Below are 22,716 nucleotides of genomic sequence, written 5' to 3'. Positions count from 1 at the left end.
TCAAGGTTTTTTTGCACCACCTTCCTCAGTGGCCTTGTAGGATGACTAAGGTTCTCCCTTTTCACTGGGTTCCAACCCACGGACCCTGTAAGAAGAAGCAGGGGAGGTCCACCCATTCTGCCCCCTGCTTTACTTCTCTTACCATTTCCTGTATTGGCCTCTCTCTTAGTCTTTCCCACAGTCCATTATTGGGATATATCTCTGCATCTCTCTCTAGGCCACTTCCCTGGGTCCCCCACCAAAAGCCTCACAGAACTTCCTTCCACCCGCCTGGCTTATTGTAAAAAAGTCTTCAACTTCCCTTCAGGTCTCCCTATTTACTGAGCTGAGCAAACTGCCTTTTGGACAGCCTAGCACCTGGAGAAGCAGCTAGCAAGGCACTCACTGGGGGACAAACTTCCATTAAAAGGGCGACCCCACATCCTGTGACACTCATCTGTTCTTGGTGCCAGTGTGGAGAGAGCTTAAAAGAGAAAAACAATTCACCTTTCTTTTGTAGTGTTGGTTTCAAATTTCAATTTGACAGATTTTTTTGTCAAAAATATGAATTTTGATAACCGCTTGTGGGCTCCCCGCCCAAAAAAAGTAAATGAAAAAATGTTTCATGTTTTAACCAACTACAGAATGGGTAAAAAAAAAAGTTTAAATTTTGGGGGGAAAAAAACAGAAAAACAACAAACTAAAAAAATATGTACTTTTTAAAAAATGGTTTTTTTCAATCATTTCTACGCTTTTGCTGCAGTCACTTGAGTGGAGAAGGGGGAACACGCTTGTGCCTAGTATTGCAACCATATGCAATATCTTTGGGATTGTGTTCTACTCCATGGGGGAACAATACCACAACTCCTGCAACAACTAAACATATTTGAAGGGGGTGATTAATGCAGAATCCAAAGACTGGCTATGCAGATACCCAGACTTTGAAGCTGTGCCCTTGAGGAGAGGGGCTGTGACTTGTTTTGCCTGTTCCAGGAAGCCTGGGAAGAAAGGCTTTTGGGGGTATAGAAGCTGAGTTAAGAATGGACTCAGCACCTTCTTTTTGATTCAACAAACGGACATGATTTTTGGCCCCAGGGAGGACCCATCCCTACTGAAGGTTGGAAGGACTTTCATATGCCAAACTCCCCCATGTGGACAATGGGAGACTCCTGTACATTTAAACTTCTCCGTTTTTGATGTTTTCACATCAAAATAAATAAGTATACTCTGCTTTGAAAGAGCTGTGTGATCACTGGTAAATCATTGTCATTGTCCTTGGAGAGTAACTGAAGAGCAGGGGTCTGGATGTTTGTTAGACCAGCTTGGGGAAAATCACACTGAAATTCCAGGGGACTGCAGCCTAAAACTCCTGTTTAGAAGGCAGTGGGACACAAGTCCTTGCCCAGACAGGGTTGGCAGCTGACAGCCTGAGAACTGAGTGGGTGTTCCTGAAGGTGACTATAGAGGGGTCCATGCTTCTACATCAGCATTCTAAGCCTTATTATTACTTATTCATATGGCAGTTGCACCTAAGAGCTCCAGTCTTGGACCAGGACCTCATTGCGCTAGGCACTGTACAAAACAGTACAAAAATGGTCCCTATCCCAAAGAGCTTAATAAATAAATAAATAAATAAATAATAATAATAATAAACATTACACAATACTTAGTTGGCTGAGATCACAATGAGAAGATACTTTCACTAAACAATGCAACAGAAGAGCTGGAGTTGGCAGCCACTAAGGGCAGTAGCAGTGATACTTTCATCACCAGTCAGAGGGAAGTGAGAAAAGTGCTGCTGAGTGTCACTATCCCTTAGATGTGGAACTTTGTGTATCCCACATTTTTATCCTAACTTCTATAATTAAAGAGGCAAATTTAAGAAATGTTATTCAGCCACTATTTTAAACACATTTAAGATTGTATGGCAGAGATTGAGACAATTACTCATGCCAAATAATACCTTACACTCTGAGTAGATCCATTGAATTCAGTGAAAATACTTATGGAGTAAGATAATATTCAGTGTGAGGAAGGGAAACACAATGTGTATTACAGAATCGTTATGATATTGAATATTGTAGCATTTTCATATTCTAGAGTCTGATCTTCAAAACTCTTGACATCTTTATGGTGTAAGATTGTAAACTTATTTCTCCTGTACTAGCAGTGTATTAATGTTAGACAGCCTATTACTCCCTACTTCCCTCCTTTTTATGATGTATATTGTAGTTGTCAGTATGATGAATGGCTATCCTGCCCTTTTGAATACAGTATAAATAATATTTGTGCAGTATAGGTTAATTAAAACTCTATTTATATTAGAAGTCTCTCATAATTATTGTATGAGAAAAATCATTAGAAATGAATGCTGTAAATAGGTACTGTAGACATACACAGCATTTTAGTGATGGGGGCACCTGCAGGTCCACTTGTTCTATTCTCCTACACTTGGCTAGTTAACCTGTAAATGGGCAAAAGCAAATGCAACTGTTGATGCCAAACACCCAGTCTCCTTCTGACTTCTGTCTACAGATATGCTAAAATCTTCAAAGGTGGCTAAAGGGATTTGAATGCCCGATACTCATTAATTTTAATATGGATGTACAAATTCATTAGGCTGCTTTGGAAACATCAGGCATAATCATATGAATCGTATGTTAAGTTGAGATTTCTGTGTCTATTTCTGTACTTAACTTGGTCAAACTTTTACTCCAGGGAGGCTGTCAGATTATCCTATTAAAATAAGCACAAAACATTATTTAAAAACACCAAGTGAGGAAATATTTTGAAAGCCCTGTGACAGTCTACGTCCAAAGCACCCCATATTTACCATAGTGATGTAATTATGATATGTTTTGTACAAAGTATGCCTTGTGAGGTATCTTTCTAAAAGTCTTGATCTGTTAAACATTTATATCCTGTTGGATTGTATGTGTTATTGTATGTTAAGTTATGAAGTTTTGCCATGTATGTGTTACTGAAAGATGTTGTAAAGTTGAAAACACCCAGAACTAGCTTTTCAGGTACAACAATGAAGAAGCTAGAAAGTGACAACCTGTCACTTGTTTCTGAGTAAAAACAAGCAGAACCTACAAAGAACTTATTATAAATTCAGCTCATCTTGGTATGAATTGTTCAAACACTGGTAAGTCTATGCATTTCTAAGGTATGTTCCAGCAAAGGATTAGACAGGCAACAACAATATCAAAGATTATGAAATAGGAATTTACCACATTTACAAACAATTTTAATTCTGCATAACCACAATGTTTTGCAGCTCAATCTTATATGTCTTAGGCAGCCAAAACTCCCATTGAAGAAACTGGGGTCATTTGCCCAAGTAAAGAAGGGTGACAGTGTCCAGCCATTGATTAATGAGCCATTGGAAGAGAGGTATGAGATAATCAGTCTACTTGGTTTTGCAGTGGTTAGTCTATTTCTGAGATTTGGGAAATAAGGATAGGAACATTTTTGAGTCAGAACTTAACATAATATTTTCATGACTGTGAGCAGGATATTTAACATAACCCGGCTCTCTGGAGGAAGACACTGCCTTATTTTCATATTGGAATTTCAACAGTTTAAAATATATGTGGAAAGGGGAGTGGAATTTTCTCTTATAGAATATTTATATTTAATATTAAAAAGTAAAGAGGGAAAAAAGGCAAAGGGTAGTGGAAAATGGAGATACATAAAGTGTTGTTCTAATCTATATGACAGTATATTGTAACACAGAGCAAATGGAACAATAGCTTATCGTTGGGGGATGTTGGTGGCTGCCAGAAACTGTGTCTTTGATCTACAAGCAATCACAGACATTGATGAAACTGTTGGGCATGCTAGTCAACTTCCATTTAGGTTAAACGAGATAGCTGAAACAATGGAAGTCACTACCCAAAACACTGGACTGCATGGGAAGACATGAACAAGAACTAACTCAGGGATAATAAAAGGGACTGACTGCAAACACAGGGGCTGGAACATTGATTTGTGGAGCTGCATGTGTCTATGTGTCAGAAGCAAATAGGTCCAGAAAGCCAGGACAAAGTGAGCAGGAAGCCAGAGGAGCACTGGTAAGCATGATCCTTGGAGGAAGCCGAGAGAAAGAGAGAGAGAGCGCGCTTCCTTTGGCCACAGTATTGGCTTGGATTTGTGATCAAGAAAACTGCCTCTTGTTTGTTCCTACTATGTTCACAGAAACAGGATTTGGTGTACATTCTAGTTAAACAGAATTGTTCCAAAAATACCTAATTCATATACCAATTTCCCCTTCTAGCAGAAATAACTTAGCAAGGCCCTGAATACTGGCTAACTGCTCAAGCAAAGGGCCGATGTTATTACTTCACGGAGGCCCTGAACCTACAAACATTTAAGCAAGTGAGTGACTTTACTCATGTGAGTTATCCCACCATGTTCAAAAAATTTCTCATGTGCCTATGATTTTGTATGATTGGTGCCTAAGTCTGCAAAACTATCATGTGACAATATTGAAACCAGATGTGGAATTCATCTTTTCCCTGTCTTGTGCTCTGCTTGCCGATGTGTTCTCAATAAAAATTGGTATGGCATAATATTTAAGGATAGGATGCTATCCAAATCTTATAATGTAAAATCTTCATTTAAATACTAAAAAGCTTCTGATGTGTCATTTTTGAGCTATTTAAAGATGTGCTGATGGCAGGCTGACATCATTCCATAACTAATGAAGAAGTCAAAGGGATTGAATCAGATAAAGTTTTGGTATAAGGAATATTTAGAAATGCTACTGAAAAAAAATTGCCTGTTATCTGTCGTCAGCTATGTCTCTGTTTTAACACATCCTTTTTCTATTTAAAAATGTATTAACAGAAATGACAGAGCAATATCCTCTGCACAGAAGTATTGATTAATCTTCATAACAGACTATCGTGTGTTTTAATATATGCTGCTTCTATTCTCAAATTAGTTTAGTTTACTAATTAATATTCATTAATCTGGACGCATTAATCATCTTCAAACAAATGCAAGACAGGATTAGAAGCTTGTCTGTTGACAAAAGCTAAAGAGACATGAATCTCTCTTATGAATTTAATTATTGAAAGTATACTTTCTTTTAATCCTGAAGCAACAGGTTGTCAGAACTCATTTGTTTTATGTAGCCACAAAGGTTTTAATTGTCAAGGCATACATTTTAATCCGCTACTTTTGTGAGAATGGCGGATCAACAATAATATAGCAGGTAGAGGGTTTGAACATCTGTATCTATATTTGTGTGTTCTTATAGTTTTGTGCCTATACTTATTTTTAGAATGTATTGTTTATTTGTTACTTTGTGGTAACAAAAGAGCTTTTATTTTTAATATGTGTTGTAAGAGAAAGTCTTCCTGTATCAGCCAGGTCCTTTTGCAAATAAGAAATCACCGAATCAATGTTGCTAATCTTGCTTTGACAATGTCTTGCCACATTGTTTACATTTTCTCTAGTAGTGAGAGTTTTGTGTAGGACAGTATACTCTTTCTGCAGCATAGGGAATTTACAAGTGTAACTCTTATTAGTGTTTCTGGGAATCATAAATAAATAACCCCATAAATTAATGTGAAAATAGACCCATTAACAGTTACATTTTATTCAGTAATGGGTGCCATTTTATGGAGAAGTCCAATGAGCTCCAGGATTGTAAACTAAAGGACTTCCCTTGTGCCAGAGTAATTTTAGAACACAGGAACTCCCAACTATATGTAATCAATCATTTGCATACACCCTTACAGCAGTTAAAATATAGACTTTTAAAGAACTGATAAGAGACCTCTTTATTCTGTAAAGATTGAAAGTGGGGATGTTGGAATAAAAGAATAATCAACATAAAGCAACTGTGTCAGATATACTATGCATAGACAGTGGATTAACAAATTCTAGCAGATAAGACAGGTTTCAGAGTAGCAGCCGTGTTAGTCTGTATTCACAAAAAGAAAAGGAGTACTTGTGGCACCTTAGAGACTAACCAATTTATTTGAGCATAAGCTTTCATGAGCTACAGCTCACCGGATGAAGTGATAAGATGAGAGTTCCTCCTGGGGTTAAACTGCTCAGGTTGTTAAGAAAGGAAAACAGGAAATACAAATCCCTAGATAATTGAGTCTCTGATATTAAAGAGTCCATTTAACTTTAAATATATTTCTGATCTCTCAATGTTTCCTGGAACTCTGAGTGGTCATTGGAAGTCTACAGTATTGTATAAGCAAGCAGTGAGTCTTAAACCAGGTTAACCCTCTTTTGGCAGTCTCAGTTTTCCTCTCCCATAAGTCTAACAGGACTGAAGAAATCTGTAAATGTGTTACAATTTACAGAAAGTCTTAAATTATTAATAGCTTATTCACATTACCTTTCGCTTAACTATCACAGAAATACGAGGCTCCCAAATGGATATAACAAGTGCTTTCAGAGAGATCACCAGTTCATCTGTGCCCTTTCACAGCATCTCTGATCACCCAGAGCATTGTAGTTATCAGATTCCAGTATGAAATAATTGGAAGTTAAGGGCAATTCTTCTTAGTGGAAAGCCATAAGCTACTGCAACTACCAGAGATCAGGATTAGAAAATGTATTCTGTCAGGGATGGTTCAAAACTTACCTCTTTGTTCATGTACTTATTTGTTTTCCTCTATATTTGTTCCTACCTGAAGCAACATAGAAAACTAACACTAGTCCATCCAAGAACATTGAAACTAAAGCAGCCACTTATTTATGTATCTCTGTAAAAAAAATAATAATTCAATAAAGTGAGAATTTGTTGTGAACTGAATCTTGTTTCTTCTTTTATTACAATTAGTCTTTCTCAGCACCTGAAGATGTTCTAAGTTGCCTTTCACAACAAAGGGAAAGGGAAAGGAAAAGTTTCCTGCCCTGAAGACCTAACAATCCAGTATTACATTCACAACAAAGGAAATTACCACTCACCAAGGACAAGAAGGGGTCTGGAAGTGCATGGGTTTGTTTGATTAAGAGAGAGAGAGAGAGAAATGCATGAATTTGATTTTACCCCTCTCCTTCCAAATTTTGTACATCACTTGTCTTCTTACATTATGAGCTCTTTGGGGCCAGGACCAGGTCCCTGTATGTGTTTGTGCAGTGCATAATGCAATGAGGCCTTAACCCAAATTGGGGCCTCTGGGTTTTTTTGCAATATAAATGTTTGGTAAATGTATGTTTAACACTTTTTCCTGCAGGTCTCAGTCATAGCAGAGCAGGATGGAACACGCAGTCACTTTTCTCAGTCTTTTGACAGTAAGTTTCTCTCTTTAACATTCCTTTGCAGAGCACTGGGGTACAAAGGTTTGAGTATTTATACAATCTCTTTCAAAGAAGAAGATGCTTTAAAAAAAAAAAATACTGAACTGCCTTGCTGGCTGAAGAGCTTTGAAGCATCATGGGGCTTCAGCAAGCTCTGAAATTTTAGACTACATAATGATAAATGTTAGACTACATAATGACATAATAGAAACATAGAACATAGGAATCAGATCTGAGGTCCATCTCATCCAGTATCCTGGCTCTGACCAGTGGCCAGTACGAAACACTTCAGAGGAGGGTGTAAGAATCGTTGGGATAATCTACCCTCGGTGTTTGGTCTGTGTGAGTGATGTTGCAACTACATGTAGCATCTTTTGGGGACCACATTATATTTTATCTTAAAAGCGTGAAAACCATAAAAAGCCTTTATATTGAGATGTGCCACACAGTAGAATATTCGTAGATCTTTGTATCAATTCAGGTGATGTGTATTTGTGTGTTCCTGGCTCACTCGGGGGGAATATTCTATGGAATCTGGAATCACGACATGGGGATTCCCAAGGCTGGCTTTGTGAATTCCCCAGCCTTTGAAGCCTGACCTTCTGCGGAACAGAGGCAAGGACTGGTTTTATTGTTTTCTGGGGCTGAGGGACAAAGTAGGACTTTTGGAATAAAAGACTTGGTAAGAGACTCAGGGTCTTCTTTCTGAAGGAGCAAAACAGTCAAATCCTTCCGTCCCAGGTAAGGCCATAACCCTTGCTGAAGGCTTGGAAGGGATGTTGGTCTATCAGACACACCATGCTGAAGATAAGTGATTTCTGGTACACTTATTAATAAGCATGCAGGAACTTGTTATTTTTATATGTTTTCTCTGTAACACTTTTGCCCTAATGTATTTTGCATTGGAAGAGCTGTGTGGTCACTGGTAAAAACACTGACTTTGTCCTTAATAAGAAAGCAATGCATAGGTGCTGGCCTTTAGGCGGACTGGCTTGCTGGAGATATCACAGTGCATAGCAGTGGTCTGTGCAGTCTTAGGGCTTCTCGACACTACCTGCCGGATTGGTCAGTAGCGATCAATCCAGCAGGGGAGGGATGGATTTATCACGTCTAGACACGATAAATCTATCTCTGAGCACTCTCCTATCGACTCCAGTACTGCACCAGAGCGAGGAGCACAAGCAGAGTCAACGGGAGAGTGCCAGCTGTTGACTTACCGCAGTGAAGATACTGAGGTAAGTAGATCTAAGTTCGTCCACTTCAGCTACGCTATTCACATAGCTGAAGTTGAGTAACTTAGATCAAGCCCACGCAGTAGTGTGGGCAAGCCCCTAGTCTTAAAAATGCATGATCTGGAAAGAAAGAAACATAGGTCTCCTTCAATAGATGGCACAGCTGGGACCTCAAACCTTAAGTGGATGCCCTCAAGGGAGGGGTGGGGGGGTGGGGGAAATGCAAGTTCAGTTACCCTGAAGCTGTACCAATCTCATCCTAATCTCCAATAGTTAGAGATTGTTTTAAGTCCTGAAGTATGAGGTTAATATCCTGTTGACCAGTTCTTTTCCTCACTACCCAGAATGCACAGACTCGAGCTGAAGTAGGATGTCATTTATTTGCTTCAGTGAGTGATCAGTCCAACGAAACAGGTACAGCATAGGGTTAAATGCATGTGTGCACCCACATTCAGGTGCTCGCCTTAAATACACCGTTACAAAGTTACTATGTACTGTATATACACTTTCCTGTATATACACTAAGTTTAGTTTACTAACTCAGTTGTTTACATGATCAGGTGGCTGTTCTCCCTCCAACGGACAAGCCAGCTGTCCCTACATCTAAAATATACATTCTACAAACCACATCTTATATATCCCTTCCAATCTTTTCATTAATTGGCATCATGATAACTTTAGATATTCTTATTATCTATATCACGTGGCTCTTTTACAGTTAAAGTCTGGCTCGTGGACACCTCCCCCACCCATTCTCTGCCTACCAGATTGGGAGGGGGGAGATCAGGGTTTCTGCCCTGCAGGAGGGTGGTGAGGATAGACATTTTTGCCAGAAACAACTGGTGTCTGCTGAGAGTTGTGGGGGACCATTTAAATGTCCCCCCCAATAGCTTGAGTCACACCCCCCCGCAGCACAAACACCCTTACCCTCAGTGGCCCCTCCAGGCTGACCAGATAGCAAGTGTGAAAAATTGGGACAGGGATTGTGTGTGTGTGTGTGTGTGTGTGTGTGTGTGTGTATGGGGGGGGGGGGGTAATAGGAACCTATATAAGAAAAATCCCCAAATATTGGGACTGTCCCTATAAAAATTAGGACATCTGGTCACCCTAGGCCCCTCCCTGCAGCTCCCAGGTGTTAGCTCTGCATGGAGAGGTGGCGGCAAACAGCTGGAAGATGCAGGGAGGGGTCGCTGCTTCAGTTCTATGGGGAAAGGCAACAGGAAAAGCAGTGGCTCTCCCTACAGCCCCCAGCTGTTTGCCTCTGCCTCTCTCGCAACTCCCAGTTTGTCAGCTTCAACAGCTGCTCTGCAGGGATGGGGCCAGCAGCCCCATGAGCCCCCCAGACATGTCACCTCTGGCTTCTGCCCAGGGGGAGGGAAGGTTTTGGGGCTTCAGCTCCATGGGGCGAGCCTGCTGGGGTTTGGGGCTTCAGTAGGAGTGGAGCTGAACCACTGAACCCTGGCAGGTGCCTCCTGTGGGGCTGAAACCACAAGTCCTGGAAGGTACGCCCCAGCTCTTGAACTTTTGAAGATTGACTCCTGGTAGCTGCATATGACAATGCCCAGTGCTCACAGCTCCTCTGGTGCTGCTGTACTGCCCGAAGCCCCACCCCCATCCCTGCCCCCATCCACGCCATGCAGCTGTCTGTATCTCCTGACTGGGGGAGCGCACTCTGCTTGAACATAAACACACGACCAGGGACAGCTGCCGGTGAGCCTGGTGCCCACCCAGTGGGCAGGGCTGGGACAGTCCGTGCCGGAGAAGCTACAGGCATGGGGTGCTGGCTCCTGGGAGCGGTGGCCCCATGTTCTGCTCCTTTCGCTACTGTGTTTCCTGGGAGAGCCCTGCGGTTCTGCGGGTGCTGATTTATATCTCCAGATATAAATTTTGTATCTGTGCAGGGCTCTATATTAATGTCCAATCCCTTTCTGAATTCTACTAAGTTCCTTGCCCCAGTTAATTCTTGTGACGGTGAGTTTCAATCTAACAATGTGTGAACAAATATTTTCTTATCAGTTATGAAGTTTCCACCTTTTAATTTTATTGAATATGCCCTTGTTCTTGTGTAGCACCTGGCTCTTGCTCTTCTAGTAGCACCTAGAGACCACAAACACCATTAGACATTGTACAGTCATATACTAAGGCAGTACCTGTAGACTTTACCTTTCCAAATAGACAAGACCCCCCTGTGGGTGGCAGAAAGGAATACAACATACAAGTAGTAGTTTGAGAACTGGGGCAGAGAGAGATTAACTGAGCTGCCCAAGGAAGTCTGTGGCTAGGAACAAAACTCAGATCTCCTGAAACCCAGCCTAATGCTTTAATCACAAGAATATTCTTACTTCCAAACACAGAGCTCTGAAATAGAATCTCTCTTTCTTTTGAGTGTACTGTTATTTGTATAACAATTGTGCCTACAGACCTCAATCAAAAATTGGGGCCAATTATATTGGCCTATTTACAAAAGTAGTAACAGAAGAATGTAATCTCAGGTTGACAATGAGAACACTGTTTTTGTTTTTTCCATGAGATGGTGGTTCCCGTTTCAGCTCAGATTTGGTTAACAAACAAGCAGAACCTACAGAGCCCCAGAGTCCGGAAATGACTCTAAGCAATTTCTCTTTTTTGATTTTCTCTTTTTTTGTTTTGTTTTTGTTTTACATTTTTTAAGACCAAGCAATGTTACAGACTAATAGCTTATGGCAGTCAACTAATGAGTTGAAACTTCTCTGAGATATAGGACACACACAAAGGAAATGTGTGAAAAATTGAAATGACAAGGTTGTTAAGATAGCTCTATCGTGGTTATGTATTGAGGAAGCTTATTATGAGGGGGTGAAATGAAAACTTCATAAGTGTCTCTAGAAAAGAAAGACATCTTATTTATTAACTTCACATTATGTAAATTTGCTGTTACTGTGTTGTAATGGAAATGAAATGAGTGGCAAACAGCACCCAACTTCCCAGTATGATTAGCTCTGGCCAGTCAAGAAAACTAAAAAGCATTTTTAAAATTTTGTTTTTTCTTGTTAACTTTGTAACTTTATAAATGATCGTTTAAATAAAAATATTCTGCCCACTGAGTTCCCTGGGAGCGTGCTAACAGTGCTTTGCAATTACTGTCAGACTGTGCTTTTTGGTGCAATGTTTTGCTTACTCTGACATATAGGCTCTTTCACACGTTTCCTTTGCGTGCATCCTATATCTCAGAGAAGTTTCAACTCATTAGCTGACTGCCATAAGATATTAATATGTAACATTGCTCGATCTTAAAAAATGTAAAACAAAATAAAAACGGGTATGGGAGGGGGGGAATCATAAAAGAGAAATTGCCTTAAGTCACTTCCCAACTCAGTCTCTGAAGGTTCTGCTCATTCATTAACCAAATCTGAGGTGAATGGGAACCAGCATTTCATGCAAACATGCACACATGAAACTTCAGACACAAAAGAAATAGACAATTATACAATATTTACCTACCAATTATTCTATCAGACAGAAATCATGCTGCTTAACCACACAATGAAGCCCACTCAGTGGTGGTGCTTAAATACATTTGGAATCCTCACTCAGTGACTATCTGCACCTTAGGTATCTACCTTTAAAAATCTGGCTCCAGGTCATTATGCTAGATGCTGTACAAACATGTGACAAAAAGACAGTCCCTGCCCTGGAGAATTTACAGATTTAAGTAAATCAGTTGTCTTATATTCTTATAGGTTTTTGCTTTTTCCTGTGCAGTTTTGGGCAGTTACCCAGACCCGTTAGCTGTAATGACTGAAACTTGGAATATGGGGGAATAACAAGCTAATATTCTGCCATTATTTAATAATGGGATGACCTGAGTACTTATAGACTGGTTTGCCTGACATCAATCTCAGACAAAAATCATGGAACAGCTGATATGGGATGCAATCAGTAACGTATTAACATATTAAACGTCTGTATTTGAAATGGCTAGAGCCACACAACATTTTAAATTAAAAATAAGGATCACTTTACAAAATCAGTGTAACACATACTGAAATGGATTAAAAACTGACTAAGAAAGATCTCAAAAACTAATTATACAAGGTTAATCATCATTGAATGGGGATATTTCTAGTGTATTTTAATCCTGAAACTGTAACAAGAGAGAGGGGAATGGTCTAATGGTGTTTGTGACTGTGAACCAGGAACTCCTGAGTTGTAATTCTTACTGGTGACATTCCCTTATCCGATGGCCTTAAAGATTTAGATACCCAGGTGCTTACAAAGTTATGCATGTCTTTAAGTACTTCACTGAACTGGGGTAGGAGTTAGATGAAAGAAGAGAAATAAGTAGAAAGTATGTGTGGAGTTAAAATCTCACACATTTTACAATCCACACTTCATTCCCACCCCCCTCACGGTCACACTAGGCATGCATAATCAATCAAACATGCTTTTCGGAGGGTGTGTGTCCCAGCTGGAACCAGTGAAATAATATTTCTTGAATAATTCATGCAACAATCTTTGCAATCTTTTTTTAACTAAAATATCTGACAATTATTTCATTAGTCACCCATTTTTATAGAGCAGGTCTCATAATCTGTGCATATGTGGCCTATCAATTATTTAGTGAATTTTGCAGCATTTTTCCAAACAATGTTCTATGAATAATATTAATTGAAAAATGTATGTGACAATATTTTTTCAATAAAAGTGTTGTCATTATTCACCCCTTTTACAGAGCTAGTGAAATAATTTGTGAACATATTTGGCATCAAATGTATTAAATTATTTTTCAGTTTTTTTCCAAGCAAAACAATCTATGAAAACTTGTTCCATTGTTCACTCAGTGCTGATCCAAAGCTCAATAGAGTCAATAGCTTTTCATTAGATTTCAGTGGGCTTTGGATCAGGCCCTTAGTCTATGCAGATCAGGAATCCAGACAGAGAGACTGCTGTGTGGCTCTGAAGTGCATAACTTATTCTATTATCTGGTGCTAATTCATGTGCAGATCTGACATCAGAATGGAGGATATGTCTGTAGTAGAGGTAGCTCTAGGAAGCAGTTGTATTCATTTCTCATTTGAGCAACAGCCGCACATAATGCTAATAGCAAAGGTAAATTATTCAACAAGCTTAAATTTTAAAATTACTATATTCTTTCAACAACTAGTAACCCAAAGGCTCTGATGATTATAACAACTTTTCCAGCTAAATGTATAGACTGTGGGAGCAAGACAACTAATCAACAGTCTGCCTTGGAGACATTTAAAGATTTCAAGATGTGTAAGTTTCTTAACTGTTTGCATTGTATAATGGTTCCTACAGAAGCCTGAGAGTCACACTAATGCCATTATTTTTCTGCAAAGGCTTGCAGTATTTTAACAGCATCATTTTTGCTATTCAACAGTCAATATGCATTCATTATTATATACTCTGACTCTGTGGTTTTGATAGGTTTCACTTGTCAAAGTTACACATGCTTATGCATTTCTTATGTTAATGAATTTTAAAATATTTTACTGAAAAAATAGAAAAAGACAAAAAACAAAAGTAGAAATTGTTATACACAAGATTCGATTTTAAAAGGTTTATTGCAAAAAAAAAAAAAAAACCCCAAAAAAACAATGCAGACTCTATGATATATACGCAAATTCATTTAACGATTTGAGCCAGTGCTGGAAGGTATTGTATGAACTGCAGCAGTGTTTTTATAGCACAGAAATTGCTACTGGTCAAATTACTATCAGCTGTACATAACCCAGCAACCAGGAAAATGAGACTAATCATCTCAAACATTGCACTGAGAAATAATATTAATAGCTCTTTTGAGCAGGGCATATGTCTTCTATAGTGTTTAGATAGCATTCGGCACAATGTGGGCACCACTGGAAAGACGCAACAAACAACTATAATATAGTCTTTAGCTTGCTTTCCAAACATTAGTTAATTACTCCTCATAACTTACCAAGTTGGTAGGTAAGTTATATGATCCTTATTTTAGATATAAAGAAATTAACAAGATGTTAAATGACTTAGTCCAAAGCCACAGAGGAAATAGGTTTCAGAGTTAGAATTAGCATTCTGGAGTTTCTGGCTCTCCTTTATATGCTCATAGTTCTAGATCATGCCTCTAATTCAGACCACTCCCCCCACACAGTGCTGGAGTTAGTGAGGGGGGAGTATAAGTGGGGATGTAATAACTTCAGGTAGAAGAAGAACGAAGAAGAAACATATTTTCTCACTTTTTACCTCAACTCAAACACTGGAGAATTACTAAGAAAAAACCTCAAACTGGGGGATTCCTGTCTTGTTTTAGGAAAAATGGAAAGTGTCTGCCCTATCAGCCCAAAGAGCAGGGTTTACAGGGCCCAGGCTAAAAATAAAATAGCAGAGCCTCTTCTAGCTATCATTCCCATCCATCTTCTCTTCAGATGGCTATGTTTTATTTCTGTGTGTGTTGGCATGCTTAATTAACTTTTTAAAATAATTCTGTAATCAATTTAAATAAATATGCATATAAAAGAAAATTTGTTTTCCCAGGTGATCTCAGGTGAAGTGACAGGTTGGGGCAGCACTTTGGTGGAGGTAACAGCAAGGACAACAGCCAAGTTCTGTAGGAAATTCAGGACTTCTTCTCTGTAAAAGCACTACACATAATTATGATGCCCTAGAAATAGGTGGGCTGTACAAGCCCTTCAATGATGTATCGTTTGCATAATTGCCTTGTTACCCTTACTTATCCTCTCCTTGCTGCTGGGAGAAGTCCTCTAATTTAAATATGAGGGACATTTGTGTTTTCCCACTTATTAATATGAATAATAATGATATAGTCACTTCCTTGCCTCCCCTCCCATGGCCTATATCAGGCACCATGGTGGTTTTAGGCCATCTTGTGAAGGTGTGTAGTGTACTAGGTGTCTATATGTTCAGCATGCATATGTAAGGCTGTTCCTGGGTTGTACCGGGAGAACGTGGTGTCTTGTGGAAGACTAGAGGAATGGACTGAGGCGGGGCTCTGTGTGGACCACAAATTGTATGTTATAATTTGAATCAAAACTCTGATGAGACAGCTAGGAAGACCTGTTTACAGCAGCTAACTGGCAGATGGGGTCATCAACAAAAGGTGATTTTACAACTGCTTGAATAGCAATGAAAGTATGTGAAATATATATTTAATAAACAGCTTGACTATATGTTTTAGTTGTATATAATATGTCTCATATTTGCTATTTGTGAACTGTGAATAACAAAGTCGGGTTCAAAGTCCTTCCCTTTGGCATCTCTGATGCATATGCATACATTGGAGGCAGCTGAAAGGAACCCATTGCCTGCAGGGTGGGATTCAGAGATTCCTTATGATCTTTCAGGGAAGGATCTCAACCTTGAAAATAACCCTCCAGGGATTGATCCAGCAAGGCAATTCACACATTCTTCGCAATATTAGCAAATGAAAGCTCTTCACATATAGGGACATTTTTGAAGTTATGGTTACCAGCCTGCTCCTAATCAACCCTATGATAACAAATTAGTATGCACATCCAATGGAGGGAAAGGTAAGGAACAATTTTATCTAAATTCTAAAGTTTTACTAGACAATATGGTAGAAAAACAAGATTTTAAATAAGAAAATATAATAACTATGTTCTTTTAAGCAAAATCCTAAAATAAGTGTATGAAATTCTGGCCCCATTGAAGTAAATGGCAAGATTTCCACTAATCTCATTCCACCTAATGTCTTTAATATCATCCTGTTTTCTTTGTTTTATGGTCCTATTGTGATGTTGCACTCCATATGTTTTATTGAAATATGCTTATGAGTATGAATATGATTTAACTGGAATATGTTTTATGCAAAAGGTCTCTTGTAAGGTATCATAAATATTATAAATTACTGAACATATTCCTCCTATTTGTATGCATGTATCATTCTTGTATCTGAAACTAGAGATATGAAGTATAACTCTGAAGTCCTATTGTAATTATGCAAAGTGTGGGTCTTTAATGGTGCTTTAGAATCTTGATAGGTTTCAGAGTAACAGCCGTGTTAGTCTGTATTCGCAAAAAGAAAAGGAGTACTTGTGGCACCTTAGAGACTAACCAATTTATTTGAGCGACCCAGACAATTGGTTGTAAATTGTTTATTTACCTGCAAACCTTCCTACATACCTGTGGGCCAACCTAGGAGGAATGGAGACTAGGGGTCTTACAATGACATGCGACCATGTCACATGATGTTGGAATCCATCTTAATCCTGGTACTTTTCCATTGATGAGATGGGGGTGGGGACAAGCACAGACAAAAGATTCCCACCTTGTGCCAAAGCTATAAAAGGAGTGAAGCATGACAAAAGGGGCTGCCAGTCATGAGAAAACCCTGTGTAATGATGCTGCCTCTGGTGGGACACAACTGAGAGTATCAATTCAGAACAAATTGCTTAGAGCAGGGAAGTCACAGCCCCAGGTTAGTGGTTTTCCACCATTAAGGCACACCAAGCCAACCAAACAGAGAGGACTTCGGTCTCACCCCACTGGCTAACCATAAGTCATATAAGCAATTCCCTTAGACACTACAGTTTCCCAGTGCTATTCATTATGGGGGTGAATGGTTATGAAAACCAATACCCCAGTAAAAGAAAAAACGTTCTCCCAATCCCAAAGAACCAAGCCCCAGACCCAGGTCAATATACAAGTCAGATCTTACCCACAAATCACACTGATGCCAATCCTTTAGAATCTAAAATCTAAGGTTTATTTATAAAAGAAAGAATTATAGATGAGAGCTAGAATTGGTTAAACGGAATCAATTAGATACAGTAATGTCAAAGTTCTTGGTTCAAGCTTGTAGCAGTGATGGAATAAACTGCAGGTGCAAATAAAGTCTCTGGAGAACATCCACAGCTGGGATGGGTCATTCAGTCCTTTTTTCAGAGCTTCAGTTTGTAGCAAGGTTCCTCCAGAAATAAGAAGCAGGATTGAAGACAAGATGGAGGACCTGCAGCAGCCTTTTATATTCTCTTGCCATGTGGCCTCTGCTTTCTTTGCTCCAAAGGCAAACTATCCAGCACATGGCATGGAAAAACCTTAGAGTTCTGTCGATTGGCATGTCCCTGCATGTCTTGCTGAGTCACAAGGTGTATTTGCCTTCTCTCAATGCTCAGTTGTATAGCTGATGGTCCTTAATAGGCCATCACGCAGGCTAGGCAGTGCTGATGCCAAATTGTCTAGGGTGTCACCCAGAAGCATAGCACAATTTCGAAATACAGACAGTATAGAGCTAATATTTATAACTTTTAATATAAAAATGATACATGCATACAGATAGCATAATCATAACCAGCAAATCATAACCTTGTCATAAGCACCTTATTTGAACTCCTTCATACAAATTTAGTGCCACTACAGGACCTTGGTTGCAACAATGGTCTATACAGTCCCAGTAATGTCACACCCTACTTACCACCTGAGATGTCTGCAGGAACTAACAAGGATTGTACCGGGGAAAGGATTGGGCCCAGACTAGGAAGGAACCTAGTCTGTGAAAGAAGCTTATTGGAACATCTTTGAGGGTGAGATATTACCTGTAATCAGTTTCTTAATGTATTAGACTTAGACTTGCGTGTTCTATTTCATTTTGCTTCATGACTTACTTTGTTGTCTATTACTTGAAACCACTTTAATCCTACTTTTTATACTTAATAAACACAGAGTAACTGATTAATAGCTGGAGGAGCAAACAGCTACACATCTCTCTGTCAGTGTTATAGAGGGTGGACAATTTATGAGTTTATTTGGGGTTTAGATCCCATTGGGAACTGGGTGCTGGAGACAGGTAACCTGCTGCACTGTTTACAGTTAAAGTCTGCAGCTTTGGTGGCATGGCCCAGACCCTGGGTCTGTGTTGCAGCAGGCTAGCATGTCTGGCTCAACAAGGCAGGGTCCTGGAAGTCCCAAGTTGACGGAGAAAATGGGCTCAGAGGTAATTTCAGCACATCAGGTGACAGTCCCAAGGGGAACTCTGTGACCAAACCCATCACACCTATGCCTTACTGTAGGTTTTTAAAAATTATTAAACTTTCAATCATTTGTTTCTTATAACAAAACAAAAAATGTACTAGGTGTCAACATCTAAAATAAGTTAAAACCCCCCTATGCATTAGGGTTTTGGGGGTTTTTGCCCCCTAAGACATTTACACTGTGTTTGGAGTCCCATTTATTAACTGCAATATTCCCAACATGTGGATTTTTATGGCACATATCAAAACAAAAAGATTTAAAAAATTAAGGAAACCCAAATCAAGAGGGAAAAGGTGGGGGGGGGGGAGAAAAGAGTGTGGATTTATCTCACACCTTTCAACCAGGCCTCCTGCAAGGATATTTAGTTGACCAGGTCTAGAAAAACCATTCCAAGTATGCTATTTTTCCCCAGGGTTTGCCAATTGTTGTATGTGGTCCTCTCCTTTACAGCTAGCTCTATTATACCAGCCTTCATGCCTTTAGGGTGTAGGTGGAGATTTACTTTTCCAATGTAGTAAAACAACATCTCACAACCAGCCAGCCCCTTTGGTACAGTGGCAATTGTCTCCAATTGCTGTGTATATGACCCAGTATGCAGGTACCTGCTTTGAGGTTGAGTGAAGTTTCTAGAATCATGTTAATTCTGGTTTTGTTGCCATCCCAGAAGTCTGAAGCAATAGGGCATACCTCCTTCTTCCCCTCACTGCCAACATCCATTACTGGGAATAGCTTTAATTTTGTAAAGTCTTTGAAGTGACCAATGCATCCTAAAGATCATTTTTTGTTGAACAAGACATAATTGGAGGTTTAAGATTAAAGAATCAATCTCTCATGTTGCTGTGTTTCACTGTGGTGATGAAATATTTATTACCACTTCTTTGTTCCATTTTTGCCTCATTACATCTTTGGTGGGTCATTAGGAAGTCACATGGTGTAGATGCTGGTCTGGGGAAATACTATAACTCTCTACAAAATTTGAGGAGTTTGGCACTTCAGACACTGCAAGGGCCTCTGGGCCAAATTAGAGTACTTGGTAGATTGTATAGCAGTTGGAAAGGAGTAAATGGTGTGATCTCATTCTTCATTATTAATGAGGAGATATATATAGGAGTATGGTACATTCCATTAGATTTTTTTCCTATTATCATCTTCCCCCTAATTTTAGCATTGGATGACACCAGCTTGGGACCTCTAAATGAGATGAAGGGTGGAAGTCCTCTCTGTTTGGTTGCTAAACTCACCAATATCTGATGGGCCCAATGGATGGTAGGGATTAGGTCTTTTTCATATGTACACTATCCAGAGCCTCATATGGCTGAGGTGGGAGGGTCCCAGAGCTTGGGCTGAAGACTGAGCCCAGAAGTCTACACTGCTATTAGACAGCCCCACAGCCCATGCTCTGGGAGCCAAGTCAGCTGGCACAGGCCAGCACAGGTTTTTGTTTGCAGTGTAGACATACCCTCAGTTTCCTTTTTCTTCTGCCCAGGGATGAGGGTCCCAGAGCTCCGGCTCCAGCCCAAGCTGGAATGTCTACACTGCAATTTTATAGCTCTACAGCCCAAGGAATTAATAGGCAGCAGGTTTAAAAACAAAAAAAGGAAGTATTTCTTCACACAATGCAGTCAACCTGTAGAACTCTTTGCCAAAGGATGTTGTGAAGGCCACAGTTTAAAAAAAAAACAAACAAAAAAAAATACAAAAACAACCACTAGATAAATTCATGGAGGATAGAGCCATCTATGGCTATTAGCCAGGATGGGCAGGGATGCTGTCCCTAGCCTCTGCTTGACAGAAGTTGGGAATGGATCAAATGATGATTACCTGTTCTATTAATTCCTTCTGGGGTACCTGGCATTGGCCACTGTGAGAAGATAAGCTACAGGGCTAGATAGACCTTTGGTCTGACCCAGTATTGCCGTACTTATGTTCTAAGCCCCTTGAGACAAAGTCAGCTGACTTGGGCTACCTGCAGCTGTTTTATTGCAGTCTAGACAAACTCTCAGGGTCCCCTGCAGGAATCTATTCACTCCCAACAGTCCCTGTATTGTTTATCTCCCTGATTATTCCATACACCCCCTGCCACTTCTCTACAGCATCCTACTACTTTTTATAAGAGAATTAGCTCCTCAATACCCAGCTGTTTTTATTAATAAAAACCTACCCCCATCCTAGGTGTGGCCAGCAGAGCTAATTTTGCAGAGCCAGCCAGCTCCAGGCCCCTGGCCCATACAGGTGAAGGCCACACCCTTAATTTCATACATGTAGGCATATTATTTGTGATAGCATATGCCCATTGCATGGCCTGGCTTATAATAAAGGGCATTATGGTACTGGTTCAGATTTGAGACTCTAAATTCCCCAATTCAACTACTAGCTGAAGTCTTTTGAAGGAGATGACAGGTGGTTCCCAGTTCCCCTAAAAATGTTTATGGGATCTCATTGATTTTCTGAAAATATTGTTTGGGTATTTGGAGTGGGAGTTTGAGCACGTCTGTTTATCTGTGTAGCATGTTACTTTTTACCAGGTTTGTTTTTAATGCAGCGGGCAAGGGAGATATCACCAAAGACCTGGGTGAATGGGAAGCTACTTGTGATAATTAGGTCAAAACTGATTTTAACTATTTCCTCTAAATCTCCAGAGATTAGTATTTCTGGATATTTTACTGCCACCAGCTGACATTAGAAATCCCACTGACTAAGAGCTAGTATGGGAATTTAATTAGCCATAACACCTCAGATTTGTTTCAGTTAGTCTTTTTAATTAATAATTGAAGAGTAAACCTTTGTGGGCTAGAAAGAAGAATCAGTGTATTAGTTATATAGAACAAGTATTTGTTCTATATGACCAAGCTTAATAGCTGTTATACCTGCACACCCCTGAATTGCACATGCCAGCAGCTCCAATACAGTGTAAGAGAACATGAGGGAGGGAATAGCAAGCAGCCCTCTTGTTCCTCTTTCTAATGAGAATGGGTCTGAAATATAGTTATTAGTGATCTCCTTGGAGTAGGGTTAATGTAAAGCAGTTTAAGCCAGTTGATAAAGTGATCACTGATTCCCATTCTTTCAAGAACTGTAAAGAGATGCAACTTTATTGAAGACTTTTGCAGCACTTAGTGATAATTCTATCAAAAGTTTATTTCCAGTGTTGTGAAATTGCAATTGTAGCGATGAATTACCCCGAGGTTGTCGGTCCCTTGCCAAGATTTAATAACTCTGACCTGATTTATATATAATTTGATTAACAACTCCCTCTTCTCTTCCCCCTCTCCCGCAGAACTTGAGATGTGAAGGTTCTTGCCAAATTTATCAGTGAAACGTGCCTGAAACTTTTATGGTTAGCAGGGTCTTTCCCTGGCTTCGATATAATTACCTCTTGCATTGTGGGAGGTATGAAGAGGCCACTCATTTTAGCCTCAGAACAAATCTCTCACAGTCTCCTTTGAACATACTAAGACATTTTTTTGTTTAAAACTCAATTGAAAATCTATCACTGTCTGATGATTTACCATGCTTTGTTTCTTTTATAGCCAGTTCTATTTCCTGGAGGATAAGAATGGACTCCAAGAATTCCTTCCAGGCTTCTGATATGTGTTACAATGAAGCTCCAACAAGGGGCTGCTTGTTCCTACCACTTTCAGAGCAACAGGACTGTGTACATTCTTTGTAAATAAACAGAATTGCACCAAATGTTATACCTGACTCATATCATCCATTTCTCCTTCCAATGGAAACAATCCTGCAAAGCTGCAAATACTGGCTAACCACTTAGACCAAAGGGGCAACACTGGTTTTATATGCATTTTCGAGCATAACCCAAGCAACAGTTCATGGAAGTAAAAATTAGGTATCATAGTTAACTGTTGTAATGGAGAAATTTATTAGACATTTTAGGAGGTCTACTATAGCTAATATCAGAGGTAGCCTCAAGTGTAGAAATCCCTGCAGAAAAGTTAGAGGCAATAGGTGAAAGTCTGGCCCTACTGCAGTCAGAAGCAGAACTGCTATTAAGGCCAAGAGGGGCAAAATTTAACCTATTATTCCACTTGGTATGAAATTTATATTTAAGGAACAACGACTGATGCAGTGGGCATATCCTATGACTTAGCAGTAAACCAAACCTCACCTCTGCAACTGTGAATTTTCCTCAATCATTGGGACAGGTATGTACAAGATAGGGTAATGGATTTTAGGGGGATTATCTAGATGGCACGCATACGCCAAGCAGTGCAGAGTTTAGCTATGA

General features: G+C 39.6%; 1 long non-coding RNA gene across 1 annotated transcript; it reads left to right on the top strand.

Moving 5' to 3' along the window:
* Window positions 1-13,497: 13,497 nt before the first annotated feature.
* On the top strand, window positions 13,498-22,122 carry LOC125635010 (uncharacterized). Its single transcript, XR_007356115.2, has 4 exons — window positions 13,498-13,739; window positions 15,824-16,009; window positions 17,848-18,022; window positions 22,001-22,122. It is a non-coding gene; the product is annotated as an uncharacterized LOC125635010 (long non-coding RNA).
* Window positions 22,123-22,716: the final 594 nt, after the last annotated feature.

Source organism: Caretta caretta, chromosome 3, assembly GCF_965140235.1.
Source record: "Caretta caretta isolate rCarCar2 chromosome 3, rCarCar1.hap1, whole genome shotgun sequence".
Classification (NCBI taxonomy): domain Eukaryota; kingdom Metazoa; phylum Chordata; order Testudines; family Cheloniidae; genus Caretta; species Caretta caretta.
This window is presented reverse-complemented; position numbering and strand designations above follow the sequence as displayed.